Genomic DNA, 18,945 nt, shown 5'->3' with positions numbered 1-18,945 from the left:
ACCATTCACAAAAATAAACTCAAAATGGATCAAGGACCTGAATGTGAGACAGGAAACCATCAAAACCTTAGAGGAGAAAGCAGGAAAAGACCTCTCTGACCTCAGCCGTAGCAATCTCTTACTCGGCACATCCCCAAAGGCAAGGGAATTAAAAGCAAAAGTGAATTACTGGGACCTTATGAAGATAAAAAGCTTCTGCACAGCAAAGGAAACAACCAACAAAACTAAAAGGCAACCAACGGAATGGGAAAAGATATTTGCAAATGACACATCGGACAAAGGGCTAGTATCCAAAATCTATAAAGAGCTCATCAAACTCCACACCCAAAAAACAAATAACCCAGTGAAGAAATGGGCAGAAAACATGAATAGACACTTCTCTAAAGAAGACATCCGGATGGCCAACAGGCACATGAAAAGATGCTCAACGTCGCTCCTTATCAGGGAAATACAAATCAAAACCACACTCAGATACCACCTCACGCCAGTCAGAGTGGCCAAAATGAAGAAATCAGGAGACTATAGATGCTGGAGAGGATGTGGAGAAACAGGAACCCTCTTGCACTGTTGGTGGGAATGCAAATTGGTGCAGCCGCTCTGGAAAGCAGTGTGGAGGTTCCTCAGAAAATTAAAAATAGACCTACCCTATGACCCAGCAATAGCACTGCTAGGAATTTATCCAAGGGATACAGGAGTACTGATGCATAGGGGCACCTGTACCCCAATGTTTATAGCGGCACTCTCAACAATAGCCAAATTATGGAAAGAGCCTAAATGTCCATCAACTGATGAATGGATAAAGAAATTGTGGTTTATATACACAATGGAATACTACGTGGCAATGAGAAAGAATGAAATATGGCCTTTTGTAGCAACATGGATGGAACTGGAGAGTGTGATGCTAAGTGAAATAAGCCATACAGAGAAAGACAGATACCATATGGTTTCACTCTTATGTGGATCCTGAGAAACATAACAGAAACCCATGGGGGAGGGGAAGGAAAAAAAAAAAAAAAAAAGGCTAGAGTGGGAGAGAGCCAAAGCATTAGAGACTGTTAAAAACTGAGAACAAACTGAGGGTTGATGGGGGGTGGGAGGGAGGGCAGAGTGGGAGGGAGGGCAGGGTGGGTGATGGGTATTGAGGAGGGCACCTTTTGGGATGAGCACTGGGTGTTGTATGGAAACCAATTTGACAGTAAATTTCATATATTAAAAAATAAAAAAAAAAAATAAAGCTAAGAGACTTGAATTTAAAAAAAAAAATAAAAAATAAAAAAAATAAATAAACACTAAAAAAAAAAAAAAAAAAGTCAAAGGCAGACTGATATATGGAAAACTGGCAAAGTTGGTAGCAAAGAACACTGGGGAAATTATTGTTGTATGTATACTACTACTTCACACTATACAAAGATATGTCTAAATGTAAATAATAATAACGCTTCTAGAATATAACAAAGGAAAATACCTCCCTGACCTTCAGGTAAGCAAAGAGCTTCTAAATAAGATTCAAAAGTATTAATTATAATGGAAAATACCAATAAAACTGGATTAAACATAAGAAGTTTGAGTAATGAAAAGAAACCATTAAGAGAGTAAAAAACTCAAAATGGGTAAAGATATTTGCAACACATTTAACCAAAAGACAGTTTATGTACAGACTATGTGAAGAAGTCCTAACCTTCAGAAAAGACAATCTGTTCAAAAGTCAATAAGCTTAGACACTTCTGTAAAGAAAATATTAAAAAGCTGTGATGTACATGAAAAGTCCCCAATGTTATTTATTCTCAAGAAAAAGAAAATTAATGCCATTGTGAGATACCAATAAACAGCTATTAATAAGGCTAAAATTAAAAAATAAAAAAGAAAATGACTGGCACTATCGAATGTTAGCAAGTACACAGAGCAACCACACTCTTTTTTTTTTTTTAATTTCTACTCCATGTGTAAAATAGAGTGATTCAACAATTCTATGCATTACTCAGTGCTCATCATGATAAGTGTGCTCCTAATCCCCTTCATCTATTTCGCTCATCCCACCACCCACCTCCCCTCTGGTAACTATCAGTTTTTCCATTTTTCTGATGGTGAGTGATATTGAACATCTTTTTATGTGTCTGTTGGCCATCTGTATGCCTTCTTTGGAGAAATCTGTTCATGTCTTCTGCACATTTTTAATTTGATTTTTTTTCATGTTGAGTTGTATAAGCTCTTTATGTATTTTGGATCCTAATCCTTTATTGGATTTGAAAATATTTTTTCCCATTCTTCTTTTGTCAAAGATTAATTGACCATATAATCATGGGTTTCTTTCTGGGCTCTTTATTATGTTCCATTGATCTATTTGCCTATTTTTGTTCTAGTCCCACACTGTTGTGATAACTGCAGCTTCATAATATACCTTGAAATCTGGGATTGTGATACCTCCAGTTTTGCAGCTAGAGCTCTTAAAATAGTGTATTGGGAGTGTAAACCTGTACAGCTTTGGAAAATGGTTTGGCAGTATATATTAAAGTTGAATATACTTATACTCTATTCCAAGGTATCTATTCAATAGTGAAATGTGAATGCAAAAGGTGAAATGCAAATGGATACTGAAATACATGTCAAGAACAATCATAGCAGCATTATTCCCAAAAGCTCCAAATTTGGGGCATCTGGGAAGTTACCCAAATGACTGTTAAACACAGACTGAATACTAAACAATTAAATATAAATATGAATCAATTATAATTACTTTGAGATATCTCATCAATGTAATGTTGAAAGAAAGAAGCCAGAGACAGATACAACTTGTTTCATTTGTATAAAGTACACAAAAGTTAAAACTAATCCCGGTTAAAAATAAGGATAGCTGTTACCTGGGAAGAGGGAAGAGGTTAAGATCAGAATGAATGATAAGGAGGGTACCTGAGGTGTTAGAAATGTCTATTTCTTGGACAGAGAATCTGTGGATTTACTTTTATTTAGTTGATAATTATATTGAGGTAATTGCAAATTCACATGTATTTGTAAGAAATATACAGCAAGTTCCTATGCACCTTTTACTCAGTTTTCCCTAATGGTAACCTTGTAAAAACATAATGCAATATAACAACATGGATACTGACATTTATCCAATCTCCCAGTTCAGATTGTCCCACTTTAACTGTGCTATTTATTTGTGTGTCATGTTGTATTTTAACACATACACACATACAATTTTAACATATTGGAGGGTTTGTGTATCTACCACCTCAGTCAAGACACAGAACAGTTCTATCACTTAGGCCCTTTCATGTTTTCCTTTCATAACCACAGACACTTCCTTCCACCAACCCATCCCTAACCCCTCGCAACCACTAATCTATTCTCCATTTCTAAAATTAAGTCATTTAAAAATGTTACATAAATAGAATCATAAATCATATAACATATAACCTTTTAGGGTTGGCTTTGATTGATTAAGTGAGTGATTGATTGATTGATTGATTAACTTAGCATGATTCCTTTGAGAAACATCAAGCTATTATGTGTATCAATAGTTCCTTTTGAGTACAGTTTGCTTAACCATTCTACCTGTTGAGGGACATCTGGATTGTTTCCAATTCTTGCTATTGAATACAGCTGCTCTTAGCATTCATGTACAGGTTAGACAAACACAGTTTTTACTTTAAAAACATATTACCCATTTTTTCCAGTCTCCATGTTTTCAGATGAGATAGGCACTTTTATTAAAACTCGTATTGCTGTGAAGGTAATGTATCCTTTCTCTCTTCCTGCTTCTTAGATTTTACTTTCCCTTTAAAGTTTTGAAGTTTAATTATCATATGTGTTCACTCGGCTTCTTAAATATGTAAGTTTGTGTCTCTCATACTAATTTTGGGAAGTTTTGGTCATTATATCTTTGAATAATTCTTTATCTCACTCTACTCTCCTCCTTCTGGAACTTTATATCCCTTGTCATGATACCAAGGATGGGTTTATTATCATTATTATTACTACTACTATTACTAGTATTATTATTATTTCATATGTCCCCAAGGCTTTGTTCTTTGTGTGTCCTTTAGATTAAGTTCTGTTGACAGGTGCTCATGTTCATTGATCTACATTCTGTCATTTCACCTCTACTGGGAATCCTGTTCAGCAAGTTTTGTTTTAAATTTATTTTATTTTATTTCTTTTATTAAGGTATCGTGTTGAGGTATAATTGGCAAATAAAATTGTATATATTTAAAGTATACAACTGACAATTCCCATTTCATTATATTTTCAAAACTATTATTTCTTCACTAAAATTTTCATTTGCTCCATGAGAATATTTTTTTGAAGATTTTTATTATAGTTGCTTTAAAATATTGGTCAGATGATTCTAACATGTTTCATACAGTGTTGGTATTAGTTGATTGTCTTTTCTCATTCAAGTTGTGATTTGCCTAAATGTTGTAGGGTAGATGACTTTATATGATATCCCAGAAATTTTGACTATTATGTAGGAGACTCTGGATTCCATTTAAATAATATAGTTTAGCAGGTGATTACCCTGTTAGGGTTTAGTACACAAATCCTGGACTGAACTATGGACTGTGTTGCAATGACAATTTAATTTTCAGTACTTTAGGATGCTATTTTGGTCTGCCTGGTTTAAAAGGGATCATTAGAGTACCCACTGTGCACACTCAGAAGGCAAAAAGTATTTCTACAGTATAGGGCACTTGATGTCTTTTGGTGGGGAAGTGGAATCTGAGACCACAGGAACAGAGACTTCTCTGGATGGGTGTTTGCTGTGGTGGGCTCCCCTTTGCTGGTGGGAGATGGAGAGCACCTTTGGGGCTGGGCATTTCATGTAGCAGGATTCCACTAGCCAGTACCCCTTAGCTACCCTGGTGTTTCTGGTTAGCCAATTAATGTCATTCCTGATATGCTAACAACATCCAGTGAAGATAGCCACCATTAAAGAAGAAATCTGTAGGGTAAACACTGGATGCCTCCACATAAGCACAATCTACTCACCATATTAGAAAAAAATGTATATCTGTTCATGTTGCTGGTGTGTTTTCCAGACACCTTTTTAAGAGTAGAACCTTGAAGCAAGAAAGACAAAGTCTGCCTTTCCGCAGTGTTTAAGTGCATCTTGTACCACTAAAAGTGCAAGACTTAGTGGAAAACTGCTAAATGTAAGAATATTCCACCTCTCTTTGATGTAGAGTTGTGAGAGACTCATCTTCAACTGAGACTCCCAACAATACCAAAAAATACCCCCTCAGTATTCATATCTTGTAATATACTAATATAAGCAGATATTAACCACTTACTCTATGCCTTAGACACAGCCCTGTTATAAAATCTTCCAGAAAGCTGAATGAGCTCAGGTCCTTGTTCTAAGGTGTCTGTTTTGGGGGTCAGAGGAAGAAATGATGTCAGGCCAGGTGATCAACTGTCATTTATGGCAGGTCTAGGCTTAAGCTAGTTGCCAGCTCCCGCCTCTTTCTTTGGACTCAACTGTTTGTTTCCCTGCTGTATTTAGAGAAGCAAACATGTTCACATTAACAAGTTAAATAAAATTGTAAAATAGAATCTGTCAGTCAAAAATTCAGAAAATAGTTGTAGTTTGATTCTTGGAATACTTGTATTTCAAAATGCACACATATGCAGATAGACCCCATTTAGATACTGTGTATAATGTGAACATGCTTATTTGATTAAAACTCTATTATAAAGTATTCAATTGTCATAAAGTTCTTTAAGCAGTGGCTATGCCAAATTAATTCTCACACCGAAGTATCTGAGCAAAGTCACCCAGTCTACCTCTTAATAACCACATGCTCTTGGGTAAGCCACTCATCATCACTGTGTTTGATTTCCTCCCTTATAATGAGAAACATTAATACATGGCTTGTCAACTTTGCTGAGTGTCAGTGAGAATCAAATTGTCTAATATCTTATTAAGATACTAAATAATCCACTGTGGTAATTTTCCATTGCCATCTTTATGCACCCATGTCCAACATCATTGTGTTCTTCTCTTGTATGTGCTTGCCTAGTTTTCTAAGGAGGAAAAGGAGAGATTGACAATTTTAGTTCTGAATGCCAGGTTTCTATCTCACCTAGAATTAATGAAAATACTTCTATGTCACTATAGAAGGTGCCCCCATGTACACACAGTGATGCTAGGAGCCATCTAACATAAATGCAGAAGGAAAAAAATGGAAGTGAAATATTTCCAAATATGGGTTTTATTTTTCCTAAAGAAAGAAATCATAAAGCCTAGCTGACAGCTGTTGACCTTCTTATCAGAGTAGATCTTCTCTGCTCAATCCCATTATAAATGTTATGAATCCAGCCCAAAAGGAGATGTACTATGGCTCAGCATGAAAATTGTTCATTCATTCTCCCTGACTCCTTTTGTCACTAGGTAAGTAAGGGGTAATTATATCACCTGCAGATGGCCCTGCACTGCTCAGCAAGTACAAAATCTTCCATGATGGAAAGAACCTCAGAGAGCCCAATGGATGCTTACAATCACTCCACAACAGCACAGGCTGTCTTGAATAATCTGGGGAGAAGCTGGTGTGGCTCTGCTGTGTACTGCAGGGAAAACGACAGCTGCTTCAGGGAGCTTGAACAATAAATCACAACTCTTGATGGCACTTGTTTTACTGTCTTTTAGTGCCCTTCTGTCAGTCACCCAGCACCATCATTTAATAGAAGTTCTTCACAGGTCATTAGGTAACTCTAAAAGCAAATCCTATAGATGCTGCCTTACAATCCTGATGTCTTCCAGCTTGGGGGTGCAAGCTTGTGGAGAGGAGAGATAAATAGACCACGGGAGGGCCTAGGTTCAGGCACACATAGAGACCTACAGTGTGGAGTAAGGAAAGGGATTTTGGAGATATTAGGCTAAGATCCATAGGACAAGATTTTGGGCAAAACCATAGAAGTCCACTGGTAGAGTGTGCTCATCACAAGAAATGGATACCCAGGACCCCTGAGGACAGCACTTTTCTTTCCCCTGTAGGCATCTTATTCCTATCTTGGCAGTCTATCAGTGTACCCACCATGCAAGCAGCCTAGAGTTCAGACTACTTTGAGGCATTTCCCAGTTCCTTCAATATTCATGAAAGATTTTGGTAAGGTTGGTCGTAAGTATGTAGATGTCTAGTATGATCTGTTTCTCCATCATATACACCTTCTATACTATAAGTATCTTATTGCACATATGATGAATGAAATGACCACTGTGGGTTGTGCACAGACTTTCCTTTTACCTAAACCCTTGGGAAAATATTGGAAATGCCAGTCCAATTTCCCCTCTTTCTTTCCTTCCCCTGCCTTTTAAAGGACTCTTGATCTCCAATACTTATTGTGTAATTTTTGTCACACAGACTTGGAGGATGGAGAAAGTCAGCATCATGGAGGTGATCACATAGGAAGCTATACTGAGGGAGGCTAGGTCAGTGTTCCCAGACAGAGCTGGGACATGTGGAGAGGACAGAAAGCAGGGTGTCCTGGCTGTGGACAACAAGGAGGTGATGTCATGTTTTGTGTAGGGGCAGGTATGGTGAGTAAAAGGCACTAGAGAGGGTAAGGTATAAACACAGGGAATTTTATAAAGGGACATTGAATATTGTTGATGTGTAGCTTTTACTCCCCTTTGAAGAGATACTGATGAGGAAGGTTTGTGTTGCTTCTTAGCTGAGACTCTAGAACTTGACACCACTCAGAGATAGAATGCTTAGTTCTCAGACCTATTTTCTATGCAAAAGGCAGTATAGGTTTGGGGAGAAGCCATTGTCTCAGTTGAATCCAGGTTGTAAAGGTCCAGGACAGTCTCTGAGGACTCTCATCACCCTGAATATGAGGATCTGTCTAGGCTGGAGATCACCTCTTAGTCAGAGTGGAGGACCCGCTATGATGGGCAGAACCAGATACTTCTGGGGGGTAAATGAAGGGGTAGGGGGAGATGTCAGAGCTGAGAAGTGACTGGTTCCCATGGGGTGAGTCTCATGGAAGGACTTCAGTCATCTTGTCAGAATTCCCTCCAGAAGGCTGCCTGATGTTGCAAAGAGGCCCTGGCAATGAGAAGCTACAGTGAAAGGAATGCCTTCCTCAGGGCTTCACCAAAGAGGAAGACACCAAGCCTGAGCCAGTCTGCAAAAGAACCAACAAATGCTCCCACGCTAAAGGACTCAAGCCAAAGGCAAACAGAAACAGTAGACTCCACATCTGCCATGCATGAGCCATCTGCATATATTCTCCTTCTTTCCATGAGACAATGAGAGAAGTACCCAAGAGCCATCCATTTCCCCTCCCCAGCCTATCCACACCAAAAGTCAGACCCACACATCCATCCTGGACTGGGTGGATGGAAGGGAAGATTTGTGAAGTTTTATTTAAAGCTAAAAGGAACATGATAGAATCTTAACTGCAATGGGACTCTTTATCAAAGGTCAGTGACTGGAAAGTCCTGGAAACCTTGATCTACTTCTAAGGCAGCTACTTTGCAATGGAAAGGAGAGGTTCAACCAGTAGTCACTGGAAAATGGTGAAACCATGTTCTAGGTAGAAGCAGAGCTGGCACTCCTAATTACACCAGCCACATTTCTTCTCATGCCCCCCCCCCCCGCATAGGATCATAACTCCTTGAAGGAAGGAACCCTATCTGCATCTTCTCTCAAACACTTGCAGAAGTCTTTACCAGACTGTCATTCTGCAGACATTAGAGTTATCTGACTGTGTCCCCTTGGAACTATGAAGCTTGAAAGCAGAGGCTGTTTTTTTCTGCTGCATCCCCATCTTCAAGAACAGACTTAGAACAGAGGTGTTACTGAATAAATGCTACCTGGACTGTAGAAATTACAAAAGACAGATATCAACTGTGAAGAACTGAATAATGGTCCCCAAAGAAGCCCATATCTTAATCCCTGGACCATATAAATATGTTACCTTTCATGACAAAAGGGACTTTATAGACATGATTATATTGACAAACTTGAGATGAAGAGATTATTCTAGATTATCCAGGTAAACCCAAAGTAATCACAAGTGCCTTTTTATGAGAGAAGCAAAGGAGCCAAAATTAAAAAAAAAAAAGAGATGTGGTGGCAAAACAAGAGGTAGGGGGGATGAGCTTGAAGTTGGAGGAAGGGGCTATAAAACAATACCATGGGCAGTTTTTGGAGCTGGAAAAGGTAAGGAGTTGGACTTCCCCAGGAACTTCTGGAAGGAATATCATCCTAGCCAACACTTTGATTGTAGACTTCTGGCCTCCAGAGCTGTAAAACAGTAAATTTATGTTGTTTGTAGCCACTGAGTTTGTGGTCATTTCTACAACAATAAGAAGCCAATATACCAAGGGACCACTGGAGGTATTGCTACTAAAGACCCAAAAAAGAAAGTGCCTGAAATGACATGACACTGGTATTTTGTGCAGCACCCTAAGAAGTAAACAAGAAATAAGGACTGGGACCTGCCAAGCCCCACACTCTCATTATCATGGTAACATTTCGCTAGAACTCTGGCATGTGAACATATGCTCTCTGGATGCCTATTTTCTTACTTAAATTTCTATGACATTCTCTTGTTAGCCTTTTCAAGCATTGTCTTCCCTTATTTCTGTGTTTATGATGGATTTCTTTTTTTTTCTTCCCTTTGCCTCTGTTTCCTCTAACTGTGCTTCCTGTTTGTTTTGATCTTTGTCACATTACAGGTTATATCAGATGTCTGATAATCCTTGATTTTCTGCTTGTATTTAAAAGTAAAGAACTGAAAAGCCTCCAGGGAGTTCTGAACACTATACCACAGGGTTGCGAACCTTGACACTGCTACTGTTTTGGAAGCAAGAAGATAAGGGAATCCAGTCCCATGGTGAAGCAGTCCATATGTCAGCCTTCCAGAACATACAGCATAGAACACAGACCGGGGAAGGGAGAAGAGTGGATGGGGGCAGAAAACAGATGATAGCCAACATAGGTATCTTCATTCGCATTTTCAGAGAAGAAAACCGAAGATCTAAGAGATAAACTTGGCCTAGTTATAGCTAGTAAACAGCAAAGAAAAATTTAATCTGGGAGGCCTACATGTATGTGAGAGTGGAGCTCTTTTACCTCTAACAGGGGGAAGGTCAATCTGGAACAGAAACACTGAGTACATGGAAGGGATATTTGAGTATACATATTTCATTGACTGTATGAAATTCAGCTTTGGGTTTAACTCACATTATTGACCATTTACTACATCTAAGGCCCAGACCCTGATATTAGGTGAGCAGCTACTGCAGGCAAGGCACACTCAGTCCATAATCTCACCGTTATACCACACAGTCTATTATAGACTACACACTGCAAGGTGATTGAAGCCTCCTTCTCTGCAGGGGACATGAAAAACAATTCAACATCTCCCCTGGATTTCTAGACAATGTTAAACTCCCTTGTCCATCAACTGACAAATGGATAAAGAAATTATGGTTTATATACACAATGGAATACTATGTGGCAATGAGAAAGAATGAAATATGGCCTTTTGTAGCAACATGGATAGAACTGGAGAGTGTTATGGTAAGTGAAATAAGTCAGAGAAAGACAGATACGATATGTTTTCACTCTTATGTGGATCCTGAGAAACTTAACAGAAGTCCATGGGGGATGGAAAGAAAAAAAAAAAAAAAGAGGTTAGAGAGGGAGAGAGCCAAAACATAAGAGACTCTTAAAAACTGAGAACAAACTGAGGGTTGATGGGGGGGATGGGAAGGGGGGGTGATGGATATTGAGGAGGGCACCTTTTGGGATGAGCACTGGGTGTTGTATGGAAACCAATTTGACAATAAATTTCATATAAAAAAAAAACTCCTTTGTTGAGCCTCCATGACCAGGTACTATGTGGTCTCCTAAACCTTCCATTTCATTTCCTTGTCCTAGTCTGTGTTCTAACTGAAAGTAAGCAGCTTTCCTCCCAGAGTCTCTTGCTCAGGACAACCTCCCTTCTTTCTTGCTTACCTGTCTCAACCTCCAGGAATCCATGTTCCCACGGCACCCTCAACTTCTTACCACCTAATATCAGTTGAACACTGTTATCATTGTTTCATTTTCAATCTCATACCTGAATGACTTACCCACTTCCTCTCACTCTTTTCCAGCTTCTTCAAGCATCATGCTGATATGCTGGAATCCCATGTTCAATTCCTACTAGGAGACCATGTGCCAATTATACCCTCACAAACACTGATCTGCCGGGTGGCTTTACTTTTTCATTTTCACATAATGAATTGGCAGATTGGTTTACTCATCTCAACCTATAGTTCATGTGGGGTATCATCTAGCATCCCTTCAAACCTAAAACTTCCTGCATCACCACCTGAAAGGTGGAGAGAATTGGCCAGCCTCCTCCAGATACAGCTCTTTCCCAGACCATTCTTATGTATTTGCTATGTGAATTCAGGTTCAGAGGGCCATGTACTTGCTGTTAAGAAGTATGGCTGCTTTGATAATGGTGATCTTGTATCCTACAGTCTTGTTAAACTGTATTTTATTTTGTCAGGGTTTTGTCAGGGTTTTAGTGTATTCCTTCAGATATTTTATATATCAGATTGTATGATCTGTGAATAAAAATAGTTTAAATTCTTTTTTTTCCCAATATGGGTGCTCTTCATTTTCTTTTCTAATTCCTCTGTCTAGAACCTCCATTAAAATGTTGAAAAGAAAAGGTAAGAGTGGACATCTTTGTCTTCTTCCTGATCTTAGGGAAAAAGTGTTGTTTTTCATCATTAAGTATGATGTTAGCTGGAGGTTTTTCATAGATGTCCTTTATGGGGTTGAGGAAGTTCCCTTTTATTCTTAGTTTGCTAAGTGTTTTTGTCATGAAATTGCATTAGATTTCATTAAATACTTGTACTGCATCTATTAAGAAAACGGTGTGGGTTTTTTTCTCCTTTATTCTGTTAATATGATATTACATGTGTTGATTTTTGTATGCTGAACCAACCTTGCATGTAGATATATCCAACTTGTTCATTGTGTATGATAATACATTTATATACTACTGGATTTTGTTTGCTCATATTTGCTGAGGCTTTTTACCTCTACATTCATGGGAAGTATTAGTCTATAGTTTTCTTTTCTTCTAATATTTTTCTCTTGTTTTGTTATTAGGGTTATACTGGTCCCAAAACTGAGTTGAAAGTGTTTTGTCCTCTTCTGTTTTTGGGAACAGAGGTAAAGTACTGGTATTTAAATATTTGGTATAGAATTCAGGCCATCTGAGACTATTTTTTTCTTTATGGAATTGTTTTGGATTGACAATTAAATTTCTTTACTTGCCATAAGTCTATTCAGATTTTCTATTTATTTATGCGTCAGTTTGGGTACTTTTTATCTTTTTCTCTTGTTTTGTTTTGTTTTCCAGGAATTTATTTGGTTTTTTTCTTCTATTTTTCTTCTATTTCTTCTATTTTTTCTCATTTCTTCTGAATTACCTAATCTTTTGGGATATAGTTGTACATAGTAGAAATTATGTGTGTGTGTGTGTGTGTGTGTTCATTTTCTTTCTCACTTTCACTCCTGAGTTTGGTAACTTGATACTTCTCTCTTTTTTCTTAGACAATATAGCTTAAAATTTGTCAATTTATTAAAGACAAGTTTTTAGTTACTTGATATTCATTATTATTTTTCTTTTCTCTATTTCATTTACTTTCACTGTAATATTTATCATGTGCTTCATTCCTCTTGGTTTGTATTTAATGCATTCTTTTTTCTTCTAGATACGTAGGGTGGAATTTTATGTTATTAATTTGAAATTGTTCTTCTTTTTCAATATATGTATGTATAGCTACAAATTTTCTCTGAGCATTGCTTTTGTTACATCCTATGAGTTTTTATATGTTGTGTCTTCATTTTCATTAATTTCAAAGTATGTCCTAATTTCTCTTATGATTTCTTTTTTTTACCGATTTTCTGTTTATGAGTGTGTTAATTTTGACATATTTGTGAATTTCCCTAATTTCCTCTGTCAGTTTCTAATCTAATCACAGGTGGTCAGAAAACATACCCTGTATGCTTTCAATATTTGTATTTTTGCTGAGGTTTGTTTTATGGCCTAGCATATGTTCTATCCTAGGTAATGTTCCATGTGCACTTGAAAAGAGTGAGTGTTTTATCATCATTGGACTATATTCTACAGACGTCTTTTGTTTACAGTGTTGTTAAAGTCCACCATTTCCCTGTTGATCTTTGTCCCAGTGGTTCTATCCATTAAATGTTAAGTTGTCTATTTTCCCCTCACTTCTGTCCATTTTTGTTTCATATATTTTGAGTCTCTGTTGTTATGTGCATATATATTTAGAATTGTTATATCTTCTCTGTGAATTAAACTGTTTATCATTATGAAATATTTCTCTTTACATTTTGTAATTTTTGTGTGTTTACTGTAAAGTCTATTTTTTTCTGATATTGGAATAACCATTCCAGCTCTCTTATGCTGCTATTTACATGGTATATCTTTCTCCATTCTTTTAGTTAATCAACTCTTTTGTATCTTTGTATATAAACAGTGTCTCTTGTAGATAACACAGAGTTGACCCTTGTTTTACTACTCAGTATGAAAATCTTTATCTTTTGACTAGATTATGGAATTTCTTAGCATTTAATGTTATTGACATGGTTGGATTTATAGGCGCCATTTTTCCTTTTGTTTATTTTTATGTATCTCATTTCCCTTTTTTCCTCTGCTCCACCTTTATTTCTACTTTTACTTACATGGATTTTTTTACTGTAATACTTTAATTTCTTTAGTAATTTAGCCACTTCAGGTCTTACTGTGTATATCTTAATTTAACAAAATCCATTTCATAATTATACTAACTTATTTCTGGTTACATACAGCAACTTTACTTCTATATAGTTCCTTCCCTTACCCTACTTTTTGTGCTGTTATCATTATGTATATCTGTATGTTAAAAACTCACTGTATGAGTCAAGGTACTCTAGAGAAACAGAGCCTGTCTGTGTGTATATGTGTATATGTGTAGTTGTCTTTAGTTCTTTAAATACATTTATATTTGCTAATGAAGTCCTTATCTGCTAACTCCATTCAAAAGCAGTTTCCATACCTGTGTATGGATAACACTTTAGTGTTTCTTAGCATGTACATTATTTTTTGTTAAAACTAAATAATGTTGATAATATATTATAGCAACTCCAAATACTGGTCATTATCTCCCCCAGGGATGATGTTGTTATGTGCTTGGTCACTCATTTTTCAGGGTAGTAACTTGGCTGAACTAACACTGAAGGGTGTAGCTGCCAATGACTCTGCCCAGATTTATTTTTTTGTTATATTTTAGCCTAGTTACCTAAGGGTCACTCCTCAGTCAGCGTGAGCCACATTTTGTTCAAAAGTTACGTTTAATTCCCTTTGGCAAGATGGATTTTTACCCTTAACCATCAGATGTGTGTAGCTTATAGGCTATTGCAGTTGCAGTTGTAGAAGTGTGTGTGTGTGTGTGTGTGTGTGTGTGTGCTTGCCCACTGTTAATAACTTGAACTTTTTAATTTAATTACTCATGAGATGGTGTGCCTTGGGCATGCATGCAGTCTATCAGACTAAGGGATGAAGTAATATTATTTTTAAACCTGGCTTCCTAAGAGTCACCTTGCATCAGAGCAACTTAGTGTTCAGTGTTTGCTCAGGGATTGTATTTCAAGCCCCTAGTGCAAGCAAACCTTCAACCCTTTGTTGACTAACCTGTGTCAGGCAATGGGAATGTTTTCAAGTCTTATCCACATCATTCTCTGCTTTATTCTGATTGGTAGAGTTCAGCACTTGCACACAGCCTTCCCAGCACTCAGGGTTAACCATGATCTTAAAAGGCTTTTCTTGGTATTAGCTTTTTCTCTCTCTGGTTATCTTAAACTCTTTTTCTTTTTCCATTTATACTGTTGCCACTAGTACCATGGAGCTATTAGTGTCATCATAATCTCTTTCTACCAAGGTCTCCTTTTTTGTGGCAGCATCTTTTTTTTCAATTTTTTTAATGTTTATTTCTGAGAGAGATAGAGCACGAGTGGGGTAGGGGCAGAGAAAGAGAGAGGGACAGAATCTGAAGCAGGCTCCAGGCTCTGAGCTATCAGCACAGAACCCAATGCGGGGCTCAAATCCACAAACTGTGAGATAATTACCTGAGCTGAAGCTGGATGCTCAATCAACTGAGTCACCCAGGCGCCTCTTTCTGGCAACATCTTTAAGCATGCAATTCTGTACTCTCTTCCAAATAAAGTCAGTCCCCCAAAACAGAGGTGTGTTACATTTATTCCTTCTGGCTTTCCTCCCCACTCTCCTTTGAAAGCAGAAATTCTAAACTACACAGGATCTGATGTGGGGACTGTAGAATGACAACCTGTTCTGTGAGGAGACACTGGGGATGGGGAAAGATAGCCTCTGGTCATCCTAGCTGGTTTCTGCTGACATAGAACCTCTGCCTCATGGGGAATGTTCTTGGGAGGTGGGGTGGAATCCTTGTACTCTTAACATGATGCACCTGGAGTAGAGCTTCCACCTTATGAGTAGAGGCTGAGTGAAGAAGGGAGTCTTTTCAGCAGTGCCTCCTGGAATAGAGTTTCTGCAATATGGGGCTGGAAGAAATGAAAACTGTCAGCAGTCTGCTCCTTTCTGAATGCAAACACAGGTCCAGACTGGACGATGGAGAAGAAGGAAGCCCATCTTCTTGACTACATCTATCTGTATGGAGTGCCCAAGGTAGAGCTTCCATAAGAAAGTGGGGAGGGATATGGAGAGACCTGGCATTGACTCAAATGCCACACACTCTGTTCTTATCAAGATACAGTGGATGTTGTTTAATGAAATATTTCTCCATTTGCTGTATGTCTTTAGGAAAATTTCCATAGACTTTACATAATTGGGTTTTTTAAAAATAAATTTATCCCATTAAATGGTGAGGAGTTATGCTTTACTCTTCACTTTTCTATTCTAGAGCTCCATTATGAATCCAGATATTTGAGAAAGCTGTTTGCCCATTAGAAAGTCTGTGAGGTGCTGGAAGTTTGCAGCCAAAGTATTAACTCTTTCAGGAACCCATATGAGACATAAATTTTTCATCCTACCTTCTGATCTTGCACCCCAATTCCACATTGACTCAAATCAGCATGTCACAGACCCTTCAGCACAGGAATGAGCCGTCTGATGGCAGCCCCTAGCCACCTCATATCTATCTGACTTTGGGTAGATGAGATAACTTCTTTGAGCTTTAACATTGCTAATCTAGAAATGTCAATACTTCTTTTCAAAGTCATAAAGATTTGGAATATTATGAACTCAACCTCTGACCCGAAGAAGTCCCCTTCTCCATGGCACCACCTTTATCCTTCTACATTTCCCACAGCACAAAGGAAGCATGGCTCTTGGTTCAGTGTATTTCTTGAGAAGCAGAGAGTGATCAGGACTTGGCTCCTCTTACCCAAGTCATCCCTTAGGGAAGTCAAGGGCTTTCGTACCACTAAAAAGTGTGGTCCATTTAAAAAGTGGTACTCACAATACTCAAAAACTGAATAATCCAATTTTTAAAAAATGGGCAGAAGACATGAACAGATATTTTTCCAAAGAAGACATCCAGATGACCAATAGACATATGAGAAGATGTTTAACATCACTCATCATCAGGGAAATGCAAATCAAAATTCCAATGAGATATCATCCCACACCTGTCAGAATGGCTAAAATTAACAACACAAGAAACAACAGGTGTTGCCAAGGATGCAGAGAAAGAGGAATCACCTTGCACTGTAGGTGGGAATGCAAATTGGTACAGCCACTCTGGAAAACACTATGGATGTTCTTCAAAAAGCTAAAAATAGAGCTACCTTAGCAATCACACTAGTAGGTATTTACCCAACGAAAACAAAACAAACAAACAAAAAACTAATTCAAAGGGATACAAGCACCCCAGTATTTATAGGTGCATTATCTTCAATAGTCAAACTATGGAAACAGCCCAAATGTCCATCAACTGATGCATAGATAAAGAAGAAGTGGTATACATATATATATATATATATATATATATATATATATATATATATATATATAAGGATATTACTCATCCATAAAAAAATAATGAAATATTGTCATTTGGAAAATGTGAATAGAGCTAGAGTGTATCATGTTAAGCGAACAAGTTAGAGAAAGACAAATGCCATAGGATTTCACTCATGTGGAATTTGAAAAACAAAACAAATGAACATAGGGAAAATTAGTGAGATAAAGAAAAATCAAGAAACAGACTCGTAACTATACAGAACAAACAGATGGTTACCAGAGGGGAGGTTAGTGGGGGCAATGGGTTAAATAGGTGATGGGGATTAAGGAGTGCACTTGTTGTAATGATCACTGGGTGATGTATGGAAGTATTGAATCACTGTATTGTACACCTAAAACTAATACTATACTTATGTTAACTAACTGGAATTTAAATTTAAAAAAATTAAAAAGTACATAAAGTAAACCACAGTACCACACACACAAAAAGATCCAAGTGTTTGTAAACTTATGTGTTGAAGCCTGTGGGAATAGACTTATGCTAAACTCATTAATATGCACTGTATACAAACCCTCAAAAAAAAAAAAAAAAAGGTGGTCCATAGACAAGAAACAACCGCATCCCAGGAGACAAGAAATGCACAATCCTGGGCCCTGCCCCATGTATAATAAAGATGAGACCTATAAATCTGGGCTTTTAAAAATAGGCTTCCTGGGGGCGCCTGGGTGGCTTGGTTGGTTAAGCGTCTGACTTCAGCTCAGGTCATGATCTCACGGTCCGTGAGTTCAAGCCCCGCGTCGGGCTCTGTGCTGACAGCTCAGAGCCTGGAGCCTGTTTCAGATTCTGTGTCTCCCTCTCTCTCTGCCCCTCCCCTGTTCATGCTCTGTCTCTCTCTGTCTCAAAAATAAATAAATGTTTAAAAAAAAATTTAAAAAAAAATAGGCTTCCTGGTGATTGTGAGGCAGTTTAAGTTTGAGAAGCATTGTCTCAGGATCTGATGGAAGAATAAATAATCCTTTGCTCCCTGAAAGTTAATGTTTCCTTAATCCAAACACCCTACATTTGGGGGAGGGATAACTGTGAGAAGTAGGAAGCTGTCAGTAAAAACAAAAGAACCATTTTATCTTTAATACTTTAAGTCATCAGGGCACAAACATAAAGCATCACTCTTTAATACCCTCTGTTAGGAAGCAGGAAGTGGAAAAAGGCACTCTCTCTTCTGTAGGTGCACATCACCACCCTGGTGCTCAGCTCAAGCTCAAGGACCCCAAGCTACAATGGTTGCAGAGAGGCTGTTCAAGATACCCTTCATAGAGGTGAAGGAACAGAATTCTCTCTGAGTGTGGGTTTGTTTGCAGCAGCCATGGGATGTTATAGGGGACACCTGTGGCCCTTTGTGAGGAGTATGGGTAAATGGGATGTGTAAAACCCAGTGGCATTTGGCCATATTTGTCCATGTTTGCCCAAGATTGTGAAGCCAGAGGAAGTTCAGGGTATTGGTGTCTTACTGTAGTTACTACTTAGTGAAGTCCATCCTGCCAGATCATACTTTCCCGTGTTAGTTTGCGAGCACTGTAGTAACACAGTGCCACAGAATGGGAGCCTTAGGCAACAGAAATTCATGTCTCAGTTCTGGAGGTTAGAAGTTTGAGATCAAGGTGTGGCATTGTTGGTTCTTCCTAAAGTGTCTCTCCTTGTTTTGTAGATGGCTGTCTCCTTCGTGTGTCTTCAAATGGTCTTCCCTGCGTGTGTCTATGTCCCAATCTCCTCTTCTTATAAAGACATCAGTAAAACTGGATTAAGACCCACCTAAATGGCTTTCTTTTAACTTATTTTTTCCTCTTTAAAGACTCTATGTCTAAATACAGTCACATTCTGAGGTATTGGGGGTTAAGACTTCAGCACAGGAATTTTGGAGGTACATA

Source organism: Panthera onca, chromosome C1, assembly GCF_046562875.1.
Source record: "Panthera onca isolate mPanOnc1 chromosome C1, mPanOnc1 haplotype 2, whole genome shotgun sequence".
NCBI classification, from domain to species: Eukaryota; Metazoa; Chordata; class Mammalia; order Carnivora; family Felidae; genus Panthera; species Panthera onca.
The sequence above is the reverse complement of the archived record's forward strand: the minus strand, read 5'-3'. Positions refer to the sequence as shown.